We start from the raw sequence: 9650 nt of genomic DNA on the forward strand, positions 1-9650 counted from the left end.
AAGGACTGATAGGTATAGTATTGTGACAAGATCTAGTGTGATACAGGACTGGTAGGGATAGTATTGTGACAAGATCTAGTGTGATAAATGACTGGTAGGTATAGTATAGTGATAAGTTCTAGTATGATACATGACTGGTAGGTATAGTATAATGATCAGTTCTAGTGTGATAAAGGACGGATGGGTATAGTATAGTGACAAATTCTAGTGTGATACAGGACTGGTAGGTATAGAAGAGTGAAAAGTTCTAGTGTGATAAAGGACTGGCAGGTATAGTATAGTGACAAGATCTAGTGTGATACAGGCCTGGTAGGTATAGTATTGTGACAAGTTCTAGTGTGATACAGGACTGTTAGGTACAGTATAGTGAAAAGTTCTAGTGTGATAAAGGACTGGCATGTATAGTATAGTGATGATTTCTATTATTATATAAAGGCTCGTTTCATATGAAATTAATATGCTCGTTCAATAAATTCAATATAACATGAACACTCGTGCTAGATCCTCTATGTATGAAACATGACTGGTAGGTATAGTATAGTGATCAGTTCTAGTGTGATAAAGGACTGATGGGTATAGTATTGTGACAAATTCTAGTATGATAAAGGACTAGTAGGTATAGTATTGTGACAAGTTCTAGTGTGATACATGACTGGTAGGTATAGTATAGTGATAAGTTCTAGTGTGATAAAGGACTGACAGGTATATTATTGTGACAAGTTCTATTATGATACAGGACTGGTAGGGATAGTATAGTGACAAGTTCTAGTTTGATAAAGGACTGACAGGTATATTATTGTGACAAGTTCTAGTATGATACATGACTGACAGGTATATTATTGTGACAAGTTCTAGTATGATACAGGACTGGTAGGTATAGTATTGTGATAAGTTCTAGTGTGATAAAGGACTGACAGGTATATTATTGTGACAAGTTCTATTATGATACAGGACTGGTAGGTATAGTATAGTGACAAGTTCTAGTTTGATAAAGGACTGACAGGTATATTATTGTGACAAGTTCTATGATGATACAGGACTGGTAGGTATAGTTTAGTGATAAGTTCTAGTGTGATTAAGGACCGATGGGTATAGTATAGTGATCAGTTCTAGTGTGATAAAGGACTGACAGGTATATTATTGTGACAAGGTCTAGTATGATACATGACTGACAGGTATATTATTGTGACAAGTTCTAGTTTGATAAAGGACTGACAGGTATATTATTGTGACAAGGTCTAGTATGATACATGACTGACAGGTATATTATTGTGACAAGGTCTAGTATGATACATGACTGACAGGTATATTATTGTGACAAGTTCTATTATGATACAGGACTGGTAGGTATAGTATAGTGATAAGTTCTAGTGTGATTAAGGACTGATGGGTATAGTATAGTGATCAGTTCTAGTGTGATAAAGGACTGATGGGGATAGTATTGTGACAAGATCTAGTGTGATAAAGGACTGATGGGTATAGTATTGAGACAAGATCTAGTATGATACATGACTGGTAGGTATAGTATAGTGATCAGTTCTAGTGTGATAAAGGACTGACAGGTATATTATTGTGACAAGTTCTATTATGATACAGGACTGGTACGTATAGTAGATTGATAAGTTCTAGTGTGATACATGACTGGTAGGTATAGTATAGGGACATGTTCTAGTATGATACATGACTGGTAGGGATAGTATTGTGACAAGATCTAGTGTGATACAGAACTGATGGGTATAGGTATAGTATAGTGACCTGTTCTAGTATGCTACATGACTGGTAGGAATAGTATTGTGATAAGTTCTAGTATGATACAGGACTGGGACGTATAGTAGATTGATAAGTTCTAGAGGTATAGTATAGTGTAGTGTGATAAAGGACGGATGGGTATAGTATAGTGGTAAGTTCTAGTGTGATACATGACTGGTAGGTATAGTATGGTGGTAAATTCTAGTATAATACATGACTGGTAGGTATAGTATAGTGATAAGTTCTATTATTATATAAAGGCTCGTTTCATATGAAATTAATATGCTCGTTCAATAAATTCAATATAACATGAACACTCGTGCTAGATCCTCTATGTATGAAACATGACTGGTAGGTATAGTATAGTGATCAGTTCTAGTGTGATAAAGGACTGATGGGTATAGTATTGTGACAAATTCTAGTATGATAAAGGACTAGTAGGTATAGTATTGTGATAAGTTCTAGTGTGATACATGACTGGTAGGTATTGTATTGTGACAAGNCAGTTATAAAATGATGATAACGGAACATTTCACCTGATAAGAATCATAGTGTGTAGATATGGCGGAGACGTCCAACGTCGTATTGATCAGCATAGTTATATTCTAATTTGTATACAATTATACCTCATAGGGATTTTTTTGGGAACAATTGATTTACGTATTGCCGAAAATCAAAATGCTACCATGTGACTTCCTCTGGCGCGCGTTATTGTGTACGTGCCGACGGTGATCTAGTGATCGTCATACAGCTTTTAACAAAGCCTAAACACACCAACGACCTGCTTATGGCAGGGGTTCTTACATAATGTATAGGATGTTCAGATTTTAACAATAGAAATTCTTTGCTTTTTAACAAAACTAGAAGCTATATTGTAGGTACTCTTCGTCACCAGACTGGTAATCAACATGTCCTTGTCCTGCCGCTTGATTCTCATTATGAACTAGTCGTATTGTCGGTGACAGCATGTCTGCCCCAATACCACTGCGTTGTTTGTTATACAACAAACCTTAACCAGTAGCACGCGTTGGTTATGAAAACACGCCCAACCCATGTGCCTACGGATTATTGTGAGAACTCTATTTACCCATTAATCCGGCTTGTTTGCGACGTCACGCCTAGCCCAGTACCAACGGGTTGTTTGTGACGTTGCCGACGTTACGTCAAAACGAGGTACCACCGGGTAATGTGTGACGACACGCCTATTACAATACCACCATGGGTCGTCTGTTGGCGCAGTGGCTAGAGCACCATCCTTTCAACAAGGCGGCCTGGTTCGATTCCCCGATCAGACGTGAAAAGGTATGGGGTCATCTGCCAGACCACGTTTTTCTCCGGTTAATCCGGTTCATATCTTTTATAATACCACCGATTATACTGTGACGACACGCCTAACCCAGTATCGACGGCTCGTGTGTGAGGTGACTTGCCTACTCCAATACCACCAGGCTGGTTTTGTCGACAAGCCTCACCAACAGCAATCGGGGTGTATGTCACAACACGCCTAACCCTGTGTGTGACGCGTCTGGTCGAAACGCTATCTCGTCACCATCTTGTCGGTACTGGCATGTCTGCCCCAATACCACCAGGTTGTTTGTTACACAACAAGACCTAACCAGCAACACGCGTTGTTTCTATGAACAAGCCGAAATACATATCAGCTGGTTGGGTTTGACAACAGGCCTTACCTAGTACCAACGGGTTGTTTATGAAGAAACGCCTTGCCTAGTACCAACGGGTTGTTTATGAAGAAACGCCTTGCCTAGTACCAACGGCGGGTTGTTTATGAAGAAACGCCTTGCCTAGTACCAACGGGTTGTTTATGAAGAAACGCCTTGCCTAGTCCCAACGGGTTGTTTATGAAGAAACTCCTTGCCTAGTACCACCGGCATATGGCGAAATGAGGGCCACTTTTCCTCATGAATATTAATGAGGGGCGGAGCATGTTTGATCACGTGATCATCAGAGTTTTTTCCGCGCCCCTATGGCAACCAACAGAAAATATTTGTTCCAAGGCTCATTTGAGTTACGATTTTGGCGTATTTTAAGACAACTCTGTAGAATAAAATTAACCAACTGGTCACATTGAAAGAGATTTATCAAAGATAATGGGAACGGGAGTTACATAACTTCTTAATATAAGGAAAAATATAGAATATATAGCCAGACAGCTGTCATTCTCGCACATTCTATACTACCGATGAAGGAGCATAAACAATGTGCATTTTGTACTTGTTACGTCAACACTATATACAAATCTTATTTTATTTATATGTAAAAAGACATTAAAGATGTTAGTTGTGAAACATTAACCTACAAAATCCTCGTGGTTAACGAGAATTTGGTGTTTTAAAATCAGAAATTTGCGAAAGTTCAAGGGGTCCCCGAAGGGGTAATGTAATTCAACTGCACGATTGGTTTTAAATTAAAATTCCAACAAGTGAATCTATAGCCTATAAGTTGTAATCAAACTTGTGTGCAAAATTGAAAGGTGTGGTATCTTAAAAAAGTTGCATAATTAGAATAAAACAAGACCAAATATGACGATTGCAATCATATATATATTGCAGTAGATCTAGTACAGTTAGTATACGTGATACAAAGATTCTAAAACAATAAGGAGAGAATAATCACGGGCTGACGGATGTTACTAAATATACTGAGCTAGGACTATGTATATTTATATGTAACAGATGAGGGGTGCAAGACATGAACCAGACTGTCCCGGAGAGAAGGATTACATTTATATGTCTCAGATGATTATTTCGGAGGCTAGGTTGGAATACCAGCGCTTTTTCAAATGTTGAATTTAAATATAGTTAGTTGGAACGACTGACAAATTTTCATATTTCATTCAACAATAAGGCAGACGGATTGACTTATCAATTAAAAAATATAACAACATGGATTAGCTTCAAGCTACATGTATCATTATGCTTTAATTTTCGCCCTGAAAATCCGGTTTTGCTCCTATTTTGACGTATAAAAGTTATGAGGTGATCGAGCACGTACGTTCATATGTGATACCAACTTAGAATAAAAGATTGTCTACACATTTATTTAACAACGTTGCCTGAAACAGGGACAAACTTTATGTCACGGCATGTTCTGGAAAAAATAACTAAAAAGACTGAATATTAAATAATTTACATATAAAACGTAAGATCAGTGAGAAGTTGGAAGTTATTTTTCCGAATCATGTGGCCATTCGTGTACAATAGCATTCTTGTAATTCTGCCCACAGTAATATATATTAAATTTAGTTTATCTGAAAGGATTGAATAAGTAAATATTTTAAATGAATCCTTTTGGTGCCTCTTTCAAGTCGAGAGAGTGTCACAAAAACATGAAGACTCCTTTCACTTTCAGAAGAATACGATGTTTTTACATAATCCCCTATGGTGCCCCTTTGATTTTTTGTCAAATTTAAGAAAATCCACTTTTCAAATGCTCCAGGAACCTTGGATATTGCAAATATTCTTAAAACACCTCATAAACAGTGTTTTTTCTAAGCCGGAAGTTACCGAGCGAATCTCGGCAACTTATCTAGGTCATGGAGACAGCATCGAAAAATTCGATCGAAAGTGCAGAAAATGGCTATTTGGTCATTTTCCAGTATTCGATTGCTTAGAACATATAGGCGCCCTCGCTTCAAAAGTTCATCTACTCCAGGAACCTCGAGTTTTTAATGTATCGGGCTAATTAACTTGTAACCCATATTTAGACGGTGTGTAGGGAAATTTGACACCCCGGAAAATAATATCCGGATTACTATCCAGCCGATAAACGCAAAAACTTAAAGCCCATAGTGTTATCCCAATGGGCCAAATGGCCGCCATTTTATCCAAGATGGTGGATTATGCAAATTAGCAAAGTGACCGTCATTTCTCCATATGGGTTGTTTATGAAGAAACGCCTTGCCTAGTACCAACGGGATTTGTTAACGACACAATAAGACACAGTACTACAGGGTTCTTTTTGACGACACGCCTAACCTAGTATTACTGGGTTGATTATGAAGGCACGCCTGACCTGCTACAACCGTATTACTTGTGACGTCACGCCTAACCTAGTACTACTGAATTGTTTATTTTGACCCGATTATTCAAGTACAACTGGGATGTTAGGGACGACACGCCTAACCCAGTAAAAACGGGTTGTTTATGACGATACGCCTAACCCAGCTTTACTGATTTAATTATGAAGACCTTGTAGAACTAGTATAACTGGGTTGTGTATGAAAACACGCCTGATCTAGTACCAACGGGTTGTTTATGACGTCACGGCTAATATAGTGTCAACGGGTTGTTTGCGACGACATGCGTAACCTAGTACAAAAGGCTTATTTGTGACCACACGCTAAATCCCGAACTCCTGGTTTATTTTACGAAGACAAGCCTAACCCGGAACCATCAGTTTTTTTGTGACGATACGCCTAACCTAGTGCCAACGGGTTGTTTGTAATGAAATGCCTTACCCAGGACTCCTGGGTTAGTAATAAACACAGGCCTAACCAAGTACCAACGGGTGGTATGCGACCCCTACAGAGTACAACCACGTTGTATGTGACGACACGCCTACACAGTACTACCACGTTGTGTGTGACGACACGTCTACACAGTACTACTACGTCGTATGTGACGACACGTCTACACAGTACTAGCACGTTGTATGTGACGACACGTCTACACAGGCCTACCATGTTGTATGTGACGACACGTCTACACAGGACTACCACGTTGTATGTGACGACACGTCTACACAGTACTACCACGTTGTATGTGACGACACGTCTACACAGGCCTACCATGTTGTATGTGACGACACGTCTACACAGTACTACCACGTTGTATGTGACGACACGTCTACACAGTCCGACCACGTTGTATGTGACGACACACCTACACAGTACTACTACGTTGTATGTGACGACACGCCTACACAGTATTACAACGTTGTATGTGACGACACGTCTACACAGTACTACCACATTGTATGTGACGACACACCTACACAGTACTACTACGTTGAATGTGACGACACGTCTACACAGTACTATCACGTTGTATGTGACGACACATCTACACAGTACTGCTGAATTGTATGTGACGACACACCTACATAGTACTTCCACATTGTATGTGACGACACGTCTACATAGTACTACTACGTTGTATGTGACGACACGTCTGCACAGTACTACCACGTTGTATGTGACGACACGTCTACACAGTACTACTACGTTGTATGTGACGACACGTCTACACAGTACTACTACGTTGTATGTGACGACACGTCTACACAGTACTACCACGTTGTATGTGACGACACGCCTACACAGTACTACCACATTGTATGTGACGACACGCCTACACAGTACTACCACGTTGTATGTGACGACACGTCTACACAGTACTACCACGTTGTATGTGGCGACGCCTACACAGTCCTACCACGTTGTATACGACGACACACCTACACAGTACTACCACGTTGTATGTGACGACACGCCTACACAGTCTTACCACGTTGTATGTGACGACACCCCTACACAGTACTACCACGTTGTATGTGACGACACCCCTACACAGTACTACCACATTGTATGTACCACGTTGTATGTGACGACACACCTACGCAGTACTACCACGTTGTATGTGACCACACGTCTACACAGTACTACTACGTTGTATACGACGACACGCCTACACAGTACTACCACGCTGTATGTGACGACACGCCTACACAGTACTCCCCCATTGTATGTGACGACACACCTACACAGTAATACCACGTTGTATGTGACGACACACCTACACAGTAATACCACGTTGAATGTGACGACACACCTACACAGTACTCCCACGTTGTATGTGACGACACGTCTACACAGAACTACTACGTTGTATGTGACGACACGGCTACACAGTACTACTACGTTGTATGCGACGACACTCCTTCACAGTACTACCACGTTGTATGTGACCACACGTCTACACAGTACTACTACTTTGTATGTGACGACACACCTACACAGTACTACCACGTTGTATGTGACGACACACCTACACAGTACTACCACATTGTATGTGACGACACGCCTACACAGTCCTACCACGTTGTATGTGACGACACGCCTACACAGTACTACCTCATTGTATGTAACGACACACCTACACAGTACTACCACGTTGTATTTGATGACACGTCATGTTTTTGTTGTATTAAAAGTGGGGGGGGGGGGGTTGCACATAAATTTTCAATGACATTTTCAAGTCTCACAACACCCAGCGATATTTCAGCAGCCGTCATGTTTATTAACATTGGATATTGTAGTTCCGGTCAGTGTTGTAATAATACGCTAAGAATTGTGTCTCGTAATGTATGGTAATTAAAGTTCCATCACCGACACAGCTTTCAAAGAGGCTATATAGTGACATTGCCATGCAAATGTAAATATAAGTGTTTTATGATTGGCTGTATCCTGTACGCGTGTTATTATTGATTTTTGACTGGCTGTATCGTGTACGCGTGTTATTAGTATGTTATGACTAGCGGTATCCTATACGCGTGTTATTAGTGTTTTATGACTAGCGGTATCCTATACGCGTGTTATTAGTGTTTTTGACTGGCTGTCTCCGGTGTGCGTGTTATTAGTGTTTTTTGAACTGGCCGTCTCTTGTACGCTTGTTATTAATATTTTATGACTGGCTGTATCCGGTATGCGTGTTATTAGTGTTTTTGACTGTCTGTATCCTGTACGCGTGTTATTAGTGTTTTATGACTAGCGGTATCCTATACGCGTGTTATTAGTGTTTTTCACTGGCTGTCTACGGTATGCGTGTTATTAGTGTTTTTTAACTGGCTGTCTCCTGTACGCGTGTTAATAGTGACTTTTTGACTGTCTGTATCCTGTGCGCGTGTTATTAGTGTTTTATGACTAGCGGTATCCTATACGCGTGTTATTAGTGTTTTTGACTGGCTGTCTCCGATATGCGTGTTATAAGTAGTTTTTGAACTGGCTGTATCATGTACGCGTGATATTAGTGTTTTATGACTGGCTGTATCTTGTACGCGTGTAAATAGTGTTTTTTGACTGGCTGTATCATGTACGCGTGATATTAGTGTTTTATGACTGGCTGTATCCGGTATGCGTGTTATTAGTGTTTTATGACTGGCTGTATCTTGTACGCGTGAAATTAGTGGGTTTTTTTTACTGGCTGTATCCTGTACTCGTGTTATTAGAATTTTATGACTTGCTGTATCTTATACTCTTGTAAATAGTGTTTTTTGACTGGCTGTATCTTGTACTCGTGTTATTAGAATTTTATGACTGGCTGTATCTTGTACGCGTGTTATTAGTGTTTTTTGACAGGCTGTATTCTGTACGCGTGTTATTAGTGTTTTATGCATAGCTGTATCTTGTACGCGTGATATTAGAGTTTTATGACTGGCTGTATCCTGTACGCGTGTTTATTATTTTTTTTACTGTCTGTATCCTGTACGCGTGTTATTAGTGTTTTGTTACTGGCTGTATCAGGTATGCGTGTTAATAGTGACTTTTTGACTGGCTGTATCATGTACGCGTGTTATTAGAATTTTATGACTGGCTGTTTCCTGTACGCGTGTTATTAGTGTTTTTGACTAGCGGTATCCTATACGCGTGTTATTAATGTTTTTGACTGGCTGTATCCTGTACGCGTGTTATTAGTGTTTTGTTACTGGCTGTATCAGGTATACGTGTTAATAGTGACTTTTTAACTGGCTGTATCCTATACGCGTGTTATTAGTATTTTTGACTGTCTGTATCCTGTACGCGTGTTATTAGTGTTTTGTTACTAGCTGTATCAGGTATGCGTGTTAATAGTGACATTTTGAATGGCTGTATCCTGTACGCGTGT

The sequence above is a fragment of the Mizuhopecten yessoensis genome, unplaced genomic scaffold, assembly GCF_002113885.1.
Source record: "Mizuhopecten yessoensis strain PY_sf001 unplaced genomic scaffold, ASM211388v2 scaffold4747, whole genome shotgun sequence".
NCBI lineage: Eukaryota > Metazoa > Mollusca > Bivalvia > Pectinida > Pectinidae > Mizuhopecten > Mizuhopecten yessoensis.